Below are 15,928 nucleotides of genomic sequence, written 5' to 3'. Positions count from 1 at the left end.
ATTGAGCCCGAAAACCCCTCAAACCATCCCTCTTCGTTCCGAGGGGTGTTCTAGCATGCAAATGGGTCAATATACGGGAAATAACGAAGATCCACCCCGAGCGGATATGAACTCTACACCTAACCCTAACCCTTACCCTAACCCCAACCCCAACCCCAACCCCAACCCCAAACCCCAACCCCAAACCCCAACCCCACCCCAAACCCTACCCCTAACCCTACCCCTAACCCTACCCCTAACCCACCCCGACCGGATATTAGGCTCTTTCGCGACCTGGCCAAACAAAAAAGGAATTTACCAAATTGAGCCCGAAAACCCCCAAACCAGCCTTCTTCGTTCCGAGGGGTGTTCTGGCATGCAAATGGGTCAATAAACGGGAAATAATGAAGATCCTCCCCGAGCGGATATTAGGCTCTTCGCGACCTGGCCTAATTGGCCAAAATTTAGCAAAATAGGAATTTACCAAATTGAGCCATAAAACCCCCCAAACAAGCCCTCTTTTCTCCAAAGGGGTGTTCTAGCATGCAAATGGGTTAATACACGGGAAATAACGAATATCCACCCCGAGCGGATATTAACCCTAACCCTAACCCTAACCCCAACCCCAACCCCAACCCTAACCCCAAACCCCAACCCCAAACCTCAATCCCACCCCTAACCCCACCCGTAACCCTACCCCTAACCTACCCCTAACCAACCCCGACTGGATATTAGGCTCTTTCGCGACCTGGCCGATTTGGCAAAAATTTAGCAAAATAGGAATTTACCAAATCGAGCCATTAAACCCCCCAAACCAGCACTCTTCGCATCGAGGGGTGTTCTAGCATTCAAATGGGTCAATATACGGGAAATAAATAAGATCCTCCCCGAGCGGATATTATGCTCTTAGCGACCTGGCCGGATTGGCAAAATTGAGCAAAAAAGGAATTTACCAAATTGAGCCCCAAAACCCCCCAAACCAGCCCTCTTCGCTCGGAGTGGTGTTCTAGCATCCAAATGGGTCAATATACGGGAAATAAATAAGATCCTCCCCGAGCGGATATTATGCTCTTCGCGACCTGGCCGGATTGGCAAAATTGAGCAAAATAGGAATTTAATAAATTGAGCCCGAAAACCCCTCAAACCATCCCTCTTCATTCCGATGGGTGTTCTAGCATGTAAATGGGTCAATATACAGGAAATAACGAAGATCCACCCCCGAGCGGATATTAACCCTAACCCTAACCCTAACCCCAACCCCAACCCCAATCCCAAACCCCAAACCCCAACCCCACCACTAACCCCACCCCTAACCCTACCCATAACCTACCCCGACCGGATATTAGGCTCTTTCGCGATCTGGCCGAACAAAAAAGGAATTTACCAAATTGTGCCCGAAAACCCCCAAAACCAGCCCTCTTCGCTCCGAGTGGTGTTCTAGCATCCAAATGGGTCAATACACGGGAAATAACGAATATCCACCCCGAGCGGATATTAACCCTAACCCTAACCCTAACCCCAACCCCAACCCTAACCCCAAACCCCAACCCCAAACCTCAATCCCACCCCTAACCCCACCCGTAACCCTACCCCTAACCTACCCCTAACAAACCCGACCGGATATTAGGCTCTTTCGCGATCTGGCCGAACAAAAAAGGAATTTACCAAATTGAGCCCGAAAACCCCCCAAACCAGCCCTCTTCGTTCCGAGGGGTGTTCTGGCATGCAAATGGGTCAATACACGGGAAATAATGAAGATCCTCCCCGAGCGGATATTAGGCTCTTAGCGACCTGTCCGAATTGGCCAATTTTGAGCAAAATAGGAATTTAATAAATTGAGCCCGAAAACCCCTCAAACCATCCTTATTTTTTCCGAGTGGTGTTCTAGCATGTAAATGGGTCAATATACGGGAAATAACGAAGATCCACTTCGAGCGGATATTAACCCTAACCCTAACTCTAACCCTAACCCCAACCCAAACCCAAACCCCAACCCCAAACCCCAACCCCACCACTAACCCCACCCCTAACCCTACCCATAAAAAGGAATTTACAAAATTTACCCCGACCGGATATTAGGCTCTTTCGCGACCTGGCCGAACAAAAAAGGAATTTACCAAATTGAGCCATAAAACCCCCCAAAGCAGCCCTCTTCGCTCCGAAGGGTGTTCTAACATCCAAATGGGTCAATATACAGGAAATGAAGAAGATCGTCCCCGAGCGGATATTAGGCTCTTCGCGACCTGGTTGAATTGGCCAAAATTGAGCAAAATAGGAATTTAATAAATTGAGCCCTCAAACCCCTCAAACCATCCTTCTTCGTTCCGAGGGGTGTTCTAGCATGTAAATGGGTCAATATACAGGAAATAACGAAGATCCACCCCCGAGCGGATATTAACCCTAACCCTAACCCTAACCCCAACCCCAACCCCATCCCCAAACCACAATACCCCAACCCCACCACTAACCCCACCCATAACCCTACCCATAACCCGCCCCGACCGGATATTAGGCTCTTTCGCGATCTGGCCGAAAAAAAAAGGAATTTACCAAATTGAGCCCGAAAACCCCCCAAACCAGCCCTCTTCGTTCCGAGGGGTGTTCTGGCATGCAAATGGGTCAAATACACGTAAATTATTAAGATCCTCCCCGAGCGGATATTAGGCTCTTCGCAGCCTGGTTGAATTGGCCTAAATTAAGCAAAATAGGAATTTAATAAATTGAGCCCGAATACCCCTCAAATCAGCACTCTTCGTTCCGAGGGGTGTTCTACCATGCAAATGGGTCAATATACGGGAAATAACGGATATCCAACCCAAACGCGAAAATACTAACCCTAACCCTAACCGTAACCCCAACCCCAACCCCAAACCCCAAACCCTAAACCTCTACCCCACCCCTAACCCAACCCGTAACCCTACCCCTAACCCTACCCCTAAACCCACCCCAACCGGATATTAGGCTCTTTTGCGACCTGGCCGATTTGGCCAAAATTGAGCAAAAAAGGAATTTACCAAATTGAGCCATAAAACCCCCCAAACCAGCCCTCTTCGCTCCGAGTGGTGTTCTTGCATCCAAATGGGTCAATATACGGGAAATAAAGAAGATCCTCCCCGAGCGGATATTAGGCTCTTCGCGACCTGGCCGAATTGGCCAAAATTGAGCAAAAAAGGAATTTACTAAATTGAGCCATAAAACCCCCCAAACCCGATAAAGATCCTCCCCGAGCAGATATTAGGCTCTTCGCGACCTGGTTGAATTGGCCAAAATTGAGCAAAATAGGAATTTAATAAATTGAGCCCGAATACCCCTCAAACCAGCACTCTTCGTTCCGAGGGGTGTTCTAGCATGCAAATGGGTCAATATACGGGAAATAACGGATATCCACCCCGAGCGGATATTAACCTTAACCCTAACCCTAACCCTAACCCTAACCCTAACCCTAACCCCAACCCCACCCCGAACCCTAACCCCAAACCCCAACCCCAAACCTCAACCCCACCCCTAACCCCACCCGTAACCCTACCCCTAACCTACCCCTAACCCACCCCGACCGGATATTAGGCTCTTTCGCGACCTGGCCGATTCGGCAAAAATTGAGCAAAATAGGAATTTACCAAATCGAGCCATAAAACCCCCCAAACCAGCACTCTTCGCATCGAGGGGTGTTCTAGCATTCAAATGGGTCAATATACGGGAAATAAATAAGATCCTCCCCGAGCGGATATTATGCTCTTAGCGACCTGGCCGGATTGGCAAAATTGAGCAAAAAAGGAATTTACCAAATTGAGCCCCAAAACCCCCCAAACCAGCCCTCTTCGCTCGGAGTGGTGTTCTAGCATCCAAATGGGTCAATATACGGGAAATAAATAAGATCCTCCCCGAGCGGATATTATGCTCTTCGCGACCTGGCCGGATTGGCAAAATTGAGCAAAATAGGAATTTAATAAATTGAGCCCGAAAACCCCTCAAACCATCCCTCTTCATTCCGATGGGTGTTCTAGCATGTAAATGGGTCAATATACAGGAAATAACGAAGATCCACCCCCGAGCGGATATTAACCCTAACCCTAACCCCAACCCCAACCCCAATCCCAAACCCCAAACCCCAACCCCACCACTAACCCCACCCCTAACCCTACCCATAACCTACCCCGACCGGATATTAGGCTCTTTCGCGATCTGGCCGAACAAAAAAGGAATTTACCAAATTGTGCCCGAAAACCCCCAAAACCAGCCCTCTTCGCTCCGAGTGGTGTTCTAGCATCCAAATGGGTCAATACACGGGAAATAACGAATATCCACCCCGAGCGGATATTAACCCTAACCCTAACCCTAACCCCAACCCCAACCCTAACCCCAAACCCCAACCCCAAACCTCAATCCCACCCCTAACCCCACCCGTAACCCTACCCCTAACCTACCCCTAACAAACCCGACCGGATATTAGGCTCTTTCGCGATCTGGCCGAACAAAAAAGGAATTTACCAAATTGAGCCCGAAAACCCCCCAAACCAGCCCTCTTCGTTCCGAGGGGTGTTCTGGCATGCAAATGGGTCAATACACGGGAAATAATGAAGATCCTCCCCGAGCGGATATTAGGCTCTTAGCGACCTGTCCGAATTGGCCAATTTTGAGCAAAATAGGAATTTAATAAATTGAGCCCGAAAACCCCTCAAACCATCCTTATTTTTTCCGAGTGGTGTTCTAGCATGTAAATGGGTCAATATACGGGAAATAACGAAGATCCACTTCGAGCGGATATTAACCCTAACCCTAACTCTAACCCTAACCCCAACCCAAACCCAAACCCCAACCCCAAACCCCAACCCCACCACTAACCCCACCCCTAACCCTACCCATAAAAAGGAATTTACAAAATTTACCCCGACCGGATATTAGGCTCTTTCGCGACCTGGCCGAACAAAAAAGGAATTTACCAAATTGAGCCATAAAACCCCCCAAAGCAGCCCTCTTCGCTCCGAAGGGTGTTCTAACATCCAAATGGGTCAATATACAGGAAATGAAGAAGATCGTCCCCGAGCGGATATTAGGCTCTTCGCGACCTGGTTGAATTGGCCAAAATTGAGCAAAATAGGAATTTAATAAATTGAGCCCTCAAACCCCTCAAACCATCCTTCTTCGTTCCGAGGGGTGTTCTAGCATGTAAATGGGTCAATATACAGGAAATAACGAAGATCCACCCCCGAGCGGATATTAACCCTAACCCTAACCCTAACCCCAACCCCAACCCCATCCCCAAACCACAATACCCCAACCCCAAACCTCAATCCCACCCCTAACCCCACCCGTAACCCTACCCCTAACCTACCCCTAACCAACCCCGACTGGATATTAGGCTCTTTCGCGACCTGGCCGATTTGGCAAAAATTTAGCAAAATAGGAATTTATCAAATCGAGCCATTAAACCCCCCAAACCAGCACTCTTCGCATCGAGGGGTGTTCTAGCATTCAAATGGGTCAATATACGGGAAATAAATAAGATCCTCCCCGAGCGGATATTATGCTCTTAGCGACCTGGCCGGATTGGCAAAATTGAGCAAAAAAGGAATTTACCAAATTGAGCCCCAAAACCCCCCAAACCAGCCCTCTTCGCTCGGAGTGGTGTTCTAGCATCCAAATGGGTCAATATACGGGAAATAAATAAGATCCTCCCCGAGCGGATATTATGCTCTTCGCGACCTGGCCGGATTGGCAAAATTGAGCAAAATAGGAATTTAATAAATTGAGCCCGAAAACCCCTCAAACCATCCCTCTTCATTCCGATGGGTGTTCTAGCATGTAAATGGGTCAATATACAGGAAATAACGAAGATCCACCCCCGAGCGGATATTAACCCTAACCCTAACCCTAACCCCAACCCCAACCCCAATCCCAAACCCCAAACCCCAACCCCACCACTAACCCCACCCCTAACCCTACCCATAACCTACCCCGACCGGATATTAGGCTCTTTCGCGATCTGGCCGAACAAAAAAGGAATTTACCAAATTGTGCCCGAAAACCCCCAAAACCAGCCCTCTTCGCTCCGAGTGGTGTTCTAGCATCCAAATGGGTCAATACACGGGAAATAACGAATATCCACCCCGAGCGGATATTAACCCTAACCCTAACCCTAACCCCAACCCCAACCCTAACCCCAAACCCCAACCCCAAACCTCAATCCCACCCCTAACCCCACCCGTAACCCTACCCCTAACCTACCCCTAACAAACCCGACCGGATATTAGGCTCTTTCGCGATCTGGCCGAACAAAAAAGGAATTTACCAAATTGAGCCCGAAAACCCCCCAAACCAGCCCTCTTCGTTCCGAGGGGTGTTCTGGCATGCAAATGGGTCAATACACGGGAAATAATGAAGATCCTCCCCGAGCGGATATTAGGCTCTTAGCGACCTGTCCGAATTGGCCAATTTTGAGCAAAATAGGAATTTAATAAATTGAGCCCGAAAACCCCTCAAACCATCCTTATTTTTTCCGAGTGGTGTTCTAGCATGTAAATGGGTCAATATACGGGAAATAACGAAGATCCACTTCGAGCGGATATTAACCCTAACCCTAACTCTAACCCTAACCCCAACCCAAACCCAAACCCCAACCCCAAACCCCAACCCCACCACTAACCCCACCCCTAACCCTACCCATAAAAAGGAATTTACAAAATTTACCCCGACCGGATATTAGGCTCTTTCGCGACCTGGCCGAACAAAAAAGGAATTTACCAAATTGAGCCATAAAACCCCCCAAAGCAGCCCTCTTCGCTCCGAAGGGTGTTCTAACATCCAAATGGGTCAATATACAGGAAATGAAGAAGATCGTCCCCGAGCGGATATTAGGCTCTTCGCGACCTGGTTGAATTGGCCAAAATTGAGCAAAATAGGAATTTAATAAATTGAGCCCTCAAACCCCTCAAACCATCCTTCTTCGTTCCGAGGGGTGTTCTAGCATGTAAATGGGTCAATATACAGGAAATAACGAAGATCCACCCCCGAGCGGATATTAACCCTAACCCTAACCCTAACCCCAACCCCAACCCCATCCCCAAACCACAATACCCCAACCCCACCACTAACCCCACCCATAACCCTACCCATAACCCGCCCCGACCGGATATTAGGCTCTTTCGCGATCTGGCCGAAAAAAAAAGGAATTTACCAAATTGAGCCCGAAAACCCCCCAAACCAGCCCTCTTCGTTCCGAGGGGTGTTCTGGCATGCAAATGGGTCAAATACACGTAAATTATTAAGATCCTCCCCGAGCGGATATTAGGCTCTTCGCAGCCTGGTTGAATTGGCCTAAATTAAGCAAAATAGGAATTTAATAAATTGAGCCCGAATACCCCTCAAATCAGCACTCTTCGTTCCGAGGGGTGTTCTACCATGCAAATGGGTCAATATACGGGAAATAACGGATATCCAACCCAAACGCGAAAATACTAACCCTAACCCTAACCGTAACCCCAACCCCAACCCCAAACCCCAAACCCTAAACCTCTACCCCACCCCTAACCCAACCCGTAACCCTACCCCTAACCCTACCCCTAAACCCACCCCAACCGGATATTAGGCTCTTTTGCGACCTGGCCGATTTGGCCAAAATTGAGCAAAAAAGGAATTTACCAAATTGAGCCATAAAACCCCCCAAACCAGCCCTCTTCGCTCCGAGTGGTGTTCTTGCATCCAAATGGGTCAATATACGGGAAATAAAGAAGATCCTCCCCGAGCGGATATTAGGCTCTTCGCGACCTGGCCGAATTGGCCAAAATTGAGCAAAAAAGGAATTTACTAAATTGAGCCATAAAACCCCCCAAACCCGATAAAGATCCTCCCCGAGCAGATATTAGGCTCTTCGCGACCTGGTTGAATTGGCCAAAATTGAGCAAAATAGGAATTTAATAAATTGAGCCCGAATACCCCTCAAACCAGCACTCTTCGTTCCGAGGGGTGTTCTAGCATGCAAATGGGTCAATATACGGGAAATAACGGATATCCACCCCGAGCGGATATTAACCTTAACCCTAACCCTAACCCTAACCCTAACCCTAACCCTAACCCCAACCCCACCCCGAACCCTAACCCCAAACCCCAACCCCAAACCTCAACCCCACCCCTAACCCCACCCGTAACCCTACCCCTAACCTACCCCTAACCCACCCCGACCGGATATTAGGCTCTTTCGCGACCTGGCCGATTCGGCAAAAATTGAGCAAAATAGGAATTTACCAAATCGAGCCATAAAACCCCCCAAACCAGCACTCTTCGCATCGAGGGGTGTTCTAGCATTCAAATGGGTCAATATACGGGAAATAAATAAGATCCTCCCCGAGCGGATATTATGCTCTTAGCGACCTGGCCGGATTGGCAAAATTGAGCAAAAAAGGAATTTACCAAATTGAGCCCCAAAACCCCCCAAACCAGCCCTCTTCGCTCGGAGTGGTGTTCTAGCATCCAAATGGGTCAATATACGGGAAATAAATAAGATCCTCCCCGAGCGGATATTATGCTCTTCGCGACCTGGCCGGATTGGCAAAATTGAGCAAAATAGGAATTTAATAAATTGAGCCCGAAAACCCCTCAAACCATCCCTCTTCATTCCGATGGGTGTTCTAGCATGTAAATGGGTCAATATACAGGAAATAACGAAGATCCACCCCCGAGCGGATATTAACCCTAACCCTAACCCCAACCCCAACCCCAATCCCAAACCCCAAACCCCAACCCCACCACTAACCCCACCCCTAACCCTACCCATAACCTACCCCGACCGGATATTAGGCTCTTTCGCGATCTGGCCGAACAAAAAAGGAATTTACCAAATTGTGCCCGAAAACCCCCAAAACCAGCCCTCTTCGCTCCGAGTGGTGTTCTAGCATCCAAATGGGTCAATACACGGGAAATAACGAATATCCACCCCGAGCGGATATTAACCCTAACCCTAACCCTAACCCCAACCCCAACCCTAACCCCAAACCCCAACCCCAAACCTCAATCCCACCCCTAACCCCACCCGTAACCCTACCCCTAACCTACCCCTAACAAACCCGACCGGATATTAGGCTCTTTCGCGATCTGGCCGAACAAAAAAGGAATTTACCAAATTGAGCCCGAAAACCCCCCAAACCAGCCCTCTTCGTTCCGAGGGGTGTTCTGGCATGCAAATGGGTCAATACACGGGAAATAATGAAGATCCTCCCCGAGCGGATATTAGGCTCTTAGCGACCTGTCCGAATTGGCCAATTTTGAGCAAAATAGGAATTTAATAAATTGAGCCCGAAAACCCCTCAAACCATCCTTATTTTTTCCGAGTGGTGTTCTAGCATGTAAATGGGTCAATATACGGGAAATAACGAAGATCCACTTCGAGCGGATATTAACCCTAACCCTAACTCTAACCCTAACCCCAACCCAAACCCAAACCCCAACCCCAAACCCCAACCCCACCACTAACCCCACCCCTAACCCTACCCATAAAAAGGAATTTACAAAATTTACCCCGACCGGATATTAGGCTCTTTCGCGACCTGGCCGAACAAAAAAGGAATTTACCAAATTGAGCCATAAAACCCCCCAAAGCAGCCCTCTTCGCTCCGAAGGGTGTTCTAACATCCAAATGGGTCAATATACAGGAAATGAAGAAGATCGTCCCCGAGCGGATATTAGGCTCTTCGCGACCTGGTTGAATTGGCCAAAATTGAGCAAAATAGGAATTTAATAAATTGAGCCCTCAAACCCCTCAAACCATCCTTCTTCGTTCCGAGGGGTGTTCTAGCATGTAAATGGGTCAATATACAGGAAATAACGAAGATCCACCCCCGAGCGGATATTAACCCTAACCCTAACCCTAACCCCAACCCCAACCCCATCCCCAAACCACAATACCCCAACCCCAAACCTCAATCCCACCCCTAACCCCACCCGTAACCCTACCCCTAACCTACCCCTAACCAACCCCGACTGGATATTAGGCTCTTTCGCGACCTGGCCGATTTGGCAAAAATTTAGCAAAATAGGAATTTATCAAATCGAGCCATTAAACCCCCCAAACCAGCACTCTTCGCATCGAGGGGTGTTCTAGCATTCAAATGGGTCAATATACGGGAAATAAATAAGATCCTCCCCGAGCGGATATTATGCTCTTAGCGACCTGGCCGGATTGGCAAAATTGAGCAAAAAAGGAATTTACCAAATTGAGCCCCAAAACCCCCCAAACCAGCCCTCTTCGCTCGGAGTGGTGTTCTAGCATCCAAATGGGTCAATATACGGGAAATAAATAAGATCCTCCCCGAGCGGATATTATGCTCTTCGCGACCTGGCCGGATTGGCAAAATTGAGCAAAATAGGAATTTAATAAATTGAGCCCGAAAACCCCTCAAACCATCCCTCTTCATTCCGATGGGTGTTCTAGCATGTAAATGGGTCAATATACAGGAAATAACGAAGATCCACCCCCGAGCGGATATTAACCCTAACCCTAACCCTAACCCCAACCCCAACCCCAATCCCAAACCCCAAACCCCAACCCCACCACTAACCCCACCCCTAACCCTACCCATAACCTACCCCGACCGGATATTAGGCTCTTTCGCGATCTGGCCGAACAAAAAAGGAATTTACCAAATTGTGCCCGAAAACCCCCAAAACCAGCCCTCTTCGCTCCGAGTGGTGTTCTAGCATCCAAATGGGTCAATACACGGGAAATAACGAATATCCACCCCGAGCGGATATTAACCCTAACCCTAACCCTAACCCCAACCCCAACCCTAACCCCAAACCCCAACCCCAAACCTCAATCCCACCCCTAACCCCACCCGTAACCCTACCCCTAACCTACCCCTAACAAACCCGACCGGATATTAGGCTCTTTCGCGATCTGGCCGAACAAAAAAGGAATTTACCAAATTGAGCCCGAAAACCCCCCAAACCAGCCCTCTTCGTTCCGAGGGGTGTTCTGGCATGCAAATGGGTCAATACACGGGAAATAATGAAGATCCTCCCCGAGCGGATATTAGGCTCTTAGCGACCTGTCCGAATTGGCCAATTTTGAGCAAAATAGGAATTTAATAAATTGAGCCCGAAAACCCCTCAAACCATCCTTATTTTTTCCGAGTGGTGTTCTAGCATGTAAATGGGTCAATATACGGGAAATAACGAAGATCCACTTCGAGCGGATATTAACCCTAACCCTAACTCTAACCCTAACCCCAACCCAAACCCAAACCCCAACCCCAAACCCCAACCCCACCACTAACCCCACCCCTAACCCTACCCATAAAAAGGAATTTACAAAATTTACCCCGACCGGATATTAGGCTCTTTCGCGACCTGGCCGAACAAAAAAGGAATTTACCAAATTGAGCCATAAAACCCCCCAAAGCAGCCCTCTTCGCTCCGAAGGGTGTTCTAACATCCAAATGGGTCAATATACAGGAAATGAAGAAGATCGTCCCCGAGCGGATATTAGGCTCTTCGCGACCTGGTTGAATTGGCCAAAATTGAGCAAAATAGGAATTTAATAAATTGAGCCCTCAAACCCCTCAAACCATCCTTCTTCGTTCCGAGGGGTGTTCTAGCATGTAAATGGGTCAATATACAGGAAATAACGAAGATCCACCCCCGAGCGGATATTAACCCTAACCCTAACCCTAACCCCAACCCCAACCCCATCCCCAAACCACAATACCCCAACCCCACCACTAACCCCACCCATAACCCTACCCATAACCCGCCCCGACCGGATATTAGGCTCTTTCGCGATCTGGCCGAAAAAAAAAGGAATTTACCAAATTGAGCCCGAAAACCCCCCAAACCAGCCCTCTTCGTTCCGAGGGGTGTTCTGGCATGCAAATGGGTCAAATACACGTAAATTATTAAGATCCTCCCCGAGCGGATATTAGGCTCTTCGCAGCCTGGTTGAATTGGCCTAAATTAAGCAAAATAGGAATTTAATAAATTGAGCCCGAATACCCCTCAAATCAGCACTCTTCGTTCCGAGGGGTGTTCTACCATGCAAATGGGTCAATATACGGGAAATAACGGATATCCAACCCAAACGCGAAAATACTAACCCTAACCCTAACCGTAACCCCAACCCCAACCCCAAACCCCAAACCCTAAACCTCTACCCCACCCCTAACCCAACCCGTAACCCTACCCCTAACCCTACCCCTAAACCCACCCCAACCGGATATTAGGCTCTTTTGCGACCTGGCCGATTTGGCCAAAATTGAGCAAAAAAGGAATTTACCAAATTGAGCCATAAAACCCCCCAAACCAGCCCTCTTCGCTCCGAGTGGTGTTCTTGCATCCAAATGGGTCAATATACGGGAAATAAAGAAGATCCTCCCCGAGCGGATATTAGGCTCTTCGCGACCTGGCCGAATTGGCCAAAATTGAGCAAAAAAGGAATTTACTAAATTGAGCCATAAAACCCCCCAAACCCGATAAAGATCCTCCCCGAGCAGATATTAGGCTCTTCGCGACCTGGTTGAATTGGCCAAAATTGAGCAAAATAGGAATTTAATAAATTGAGCCCGAATACCCCTCAAACCAGCACTCTTCGTTCCGAGGGGTGTTCTAGCATGCAAATGGGTCAATATACGGGAAATAACGGATATCCACCCCGAGCGGATATTAACCTTAACCCTAACCCTAACCCTAACCCTAACCCTAACCCTAACCCCAACCCCACCCCGAACCCTAACCCCAAACCCCAACCCCAAACCTCAACCCCACCCCTAACCCCACCCGTAACCCTACCCCTAACCTACCCCTAACCCACCCCGACCGGATATTAGGCTCTTTCGCGACCTGGCCGATTCGGCAAAAATTGAGCAAAATAGGAATTTACCAAATCGAGCCATAAAACCCCCCAAACCAGCACTCTTCGCATCGAGGGGTGTTCTAGCATTCAAATGGGTCAATATACGGGAAATAAATAAGATCCTCCCCGAGCGGATATTATGCTCTTAGCGACCTGGCCGGATTGGCAAAATTGAGCAAAAAAGGAATTTACCAAATTGAGCCCCAAAACCCCCCAAACCAGCCCTCTTCGCTCGGAGTGGTGTTCTAGCATCCAAATGGGTCAATATACGGGAAATAAATAAGATCCTCCCCGAGCGGATATTATGCTCTTCGCGACCTGGCCGGATTGGCAAAATTGAGCAAAATAGGAATTTAATAAATTGAGCCCGAAAACCCCTCAAACCATCCCTCTTCATTCCGATGGGTGTTCTAGCATGTAAATGGGTCAATATACAGGAAATAACGAAGATCCACCCCCGAGCGGATATTAACCCTAACCCTAACCCCAACCCCAACCCCAATCCCAAACCCCAAACCCCAACCCCACCACTAACCCCACCCCTAACCCTACCCATAACCTACCCCGACCGGATATTAGGCTCTTTCGCGATCTGGCCGAACAAAAAAGGAATTTACCAAATTGTGCCCGAAAACCCCCAAAACCAGCCCTCTTCGCTCCGAGTGGTGTTCTAGCATCCAAATGGGTCAATACACGGGAAATAACGAATATCCACCCCGAGCGGATATTAACCCTAACCCTAACCCTAACCCCAACCCCAACCCTAACCCCAAACCCCAACCCCAAACCTCAATCCCACCCCTAACCCCACCCGTAACCCTACCCCTAACCTACCCCTAACAAACCCGACCGGATATTAGGCTCTTTCGCGATCTGGCCGAACAAAAAAGGAATTTACCAAATTGAGCCCGAAAACCCCCCAAACCAGCCCTCTTCGTTCCGAGGGGTGTTCTGGCATGCAAATGGGTCAATACACGGGAAATAATGAAGATCCTCCCCGAGCGGATATTAGGCTCTTAGCGACCTGTCCGAATTGGCCAATTTTGAGCAAAATAGGAATTTAATAAATTGAGCCCGAAAACCCCTCAAACCATCCTTATTTTTTCCGAGTGGTGTTCTAGCATGTAAATGGGTCAATATACGGGAAATAACGAAGATCCACTTCGAGCGGATATTAACCCTAACCCTAACTCTAACCCTAACCCCAACCCAAACCCAAACCCCAACCCCAAACCCCAACCCCACCACTAACCCCACCCCTAACCCTACCCATAAAAAGGAATTTACAAAATTTACCCCGACCGGATATTAGGCTCTTTCGCGACCTGGCCGAACAAAAAAGGAATTTACCAAATTGAGCCATAAAACCCCCCAAAGCAGCCCTCTTCGCTCCGAAGGGTGTTCTAACATCCAAATGGGTCAATATACAGGAAATGAAGAAGATCGTCCCCGAGCGGATATTAGGCTCTTCGCGACCTGGTTGAATTGGCCAAAATTGAGCAAAATAGGAATTTAATAAATTGAGCCCTCAAACCCCTCAAACCATCCTTCTTCGTTCCGAGGGGTGTTCTAGCATGTAAATGGGTCAATATACAGGAAATAACGAAGATCCACCCCCGAGCGGATATTAACCCTAACCCTAACCCTAACCCCAACCCCAACCCCATCCCCAAACCACAATACCCCAACCCCACCACTAACCCCACCCATAACCCTACCCATAACCCGCCCCGACCGGATATTAGGCTCTTTCGCGATCTGGCCGAAAAAAAAAGGAATTTACCAAATTGAGCCCGAAAACCCCCCAAACCAGCCCTCTTCGTTCCGAGGGGTGTTCTGGCATGCAAATGGGTCAAATACACGTAAATTATTAAGATCCTCCCCGAGCGGATATTAGGCTCTTCGCAGCCTGGTTGAATTGGCCTAAATTAAGCAAAATAGGAATTTAATAAATTGAGCCCGAATACCCCTCAAATCAGCACTCTTCGTTCCGAGGGGTGTTCTACCATGCAAATGGGTCAATATACGGGAAATAACGGATATCCAACCCAAACGCGAAAATACTAACCCTAACCCTAACCGTAACCCCAACCCCAACCCCAAACCCCAAACCCTAAACCTCTACCCCACCCCTAACCCAACCCGTAACCCTACCCCTAACCCTACCCCTAAACCCACCCCAACCGGATATTAGGCTCTTTTGCGACCTGGCCGATTTGGCCAAAATTGAGCAAAAAAGGAATTTACCAAATTGAGCCCGAAAACCCCCCAAACCAGCCCTCTTCGGTCCAAGTGGTGTTCTAGCATCCAAATGGGTCAATATACGGGAAATAAAGAAGATCCTTCCCGAGCGGATATTAGGCTCTTCGCGAACTTGCCTAATTGGCCAAAATTTAGCAAAATAGGAATTTACCAAATTGAGCCATAAAACCCCCCAAACAAGCCCTCTTCGCTACGAAGGGTGTTCTAGCATGCAAATGGGTCAATACACGGGAAATAATGAAGATCCTCCCCGAGCGGATATTAGGCTCTTCGCGACCTGGCCGGATTGGCCAAAATTGAGCAAAATAGGAATTTAATAAATTGAGCCCGAAAACCCCTCAAACCATCCCTCTTCGTTCCGAGGGGTGTTCTAGCATGCAAATGGGTCAATATACGGGAAATAACGAAGATCCACCCCGAGCGGATATGAACCCTAAACCTAACCCTAACCCTAACCCTAACCCCAACCCTAACCCCAAACCCCAACCCCAAACCTCAATCCCACCCCTAACCCCACCCGTAACCCTACCCCTAACCTACCCCTAACCAACCCCGACCGGATATTAGGCTCTTTCGCGACCTGGCCGATTTGGCAAAAATTTAGCAAAATAGGAATTTACCAAATCGAGCCATTAAACCCCCCAAACCAGCACTCTTCGCATCGAGGGGTGTTCTAGCATGCAAATGGGTCAATACACGGGAAATAATGAAGATCCTCCCCGAGCGGATATTAGGCTCTTAGCGACCTGTCCGAATTGGCAAAAATTGAGCAAAAAAGGAATTTACCAAATTGAGCCCCAAAACCCCCCAAACCAGCCCTCTTCGCTCCGAGTGGTGTTCTAGCATCCA

Source organism: Lytechinus pictus, chromosome 4 (assembly GCF_037042905.1).
Source record: "Lytechinus pictus isolate F3 Inbred chromosome 4, Lp3.0, whole genome shotgun sequence".
NCBI classification, from domain to species: Eukaryota; Metazoa; Echinodermata; class Echinoidea; order Temnopleuroida; family Toxopneustidae; genus Lytechinus; species Lytechinus pictus.
Note: the sequence above shows the minus strand (reverse complement) of the source record.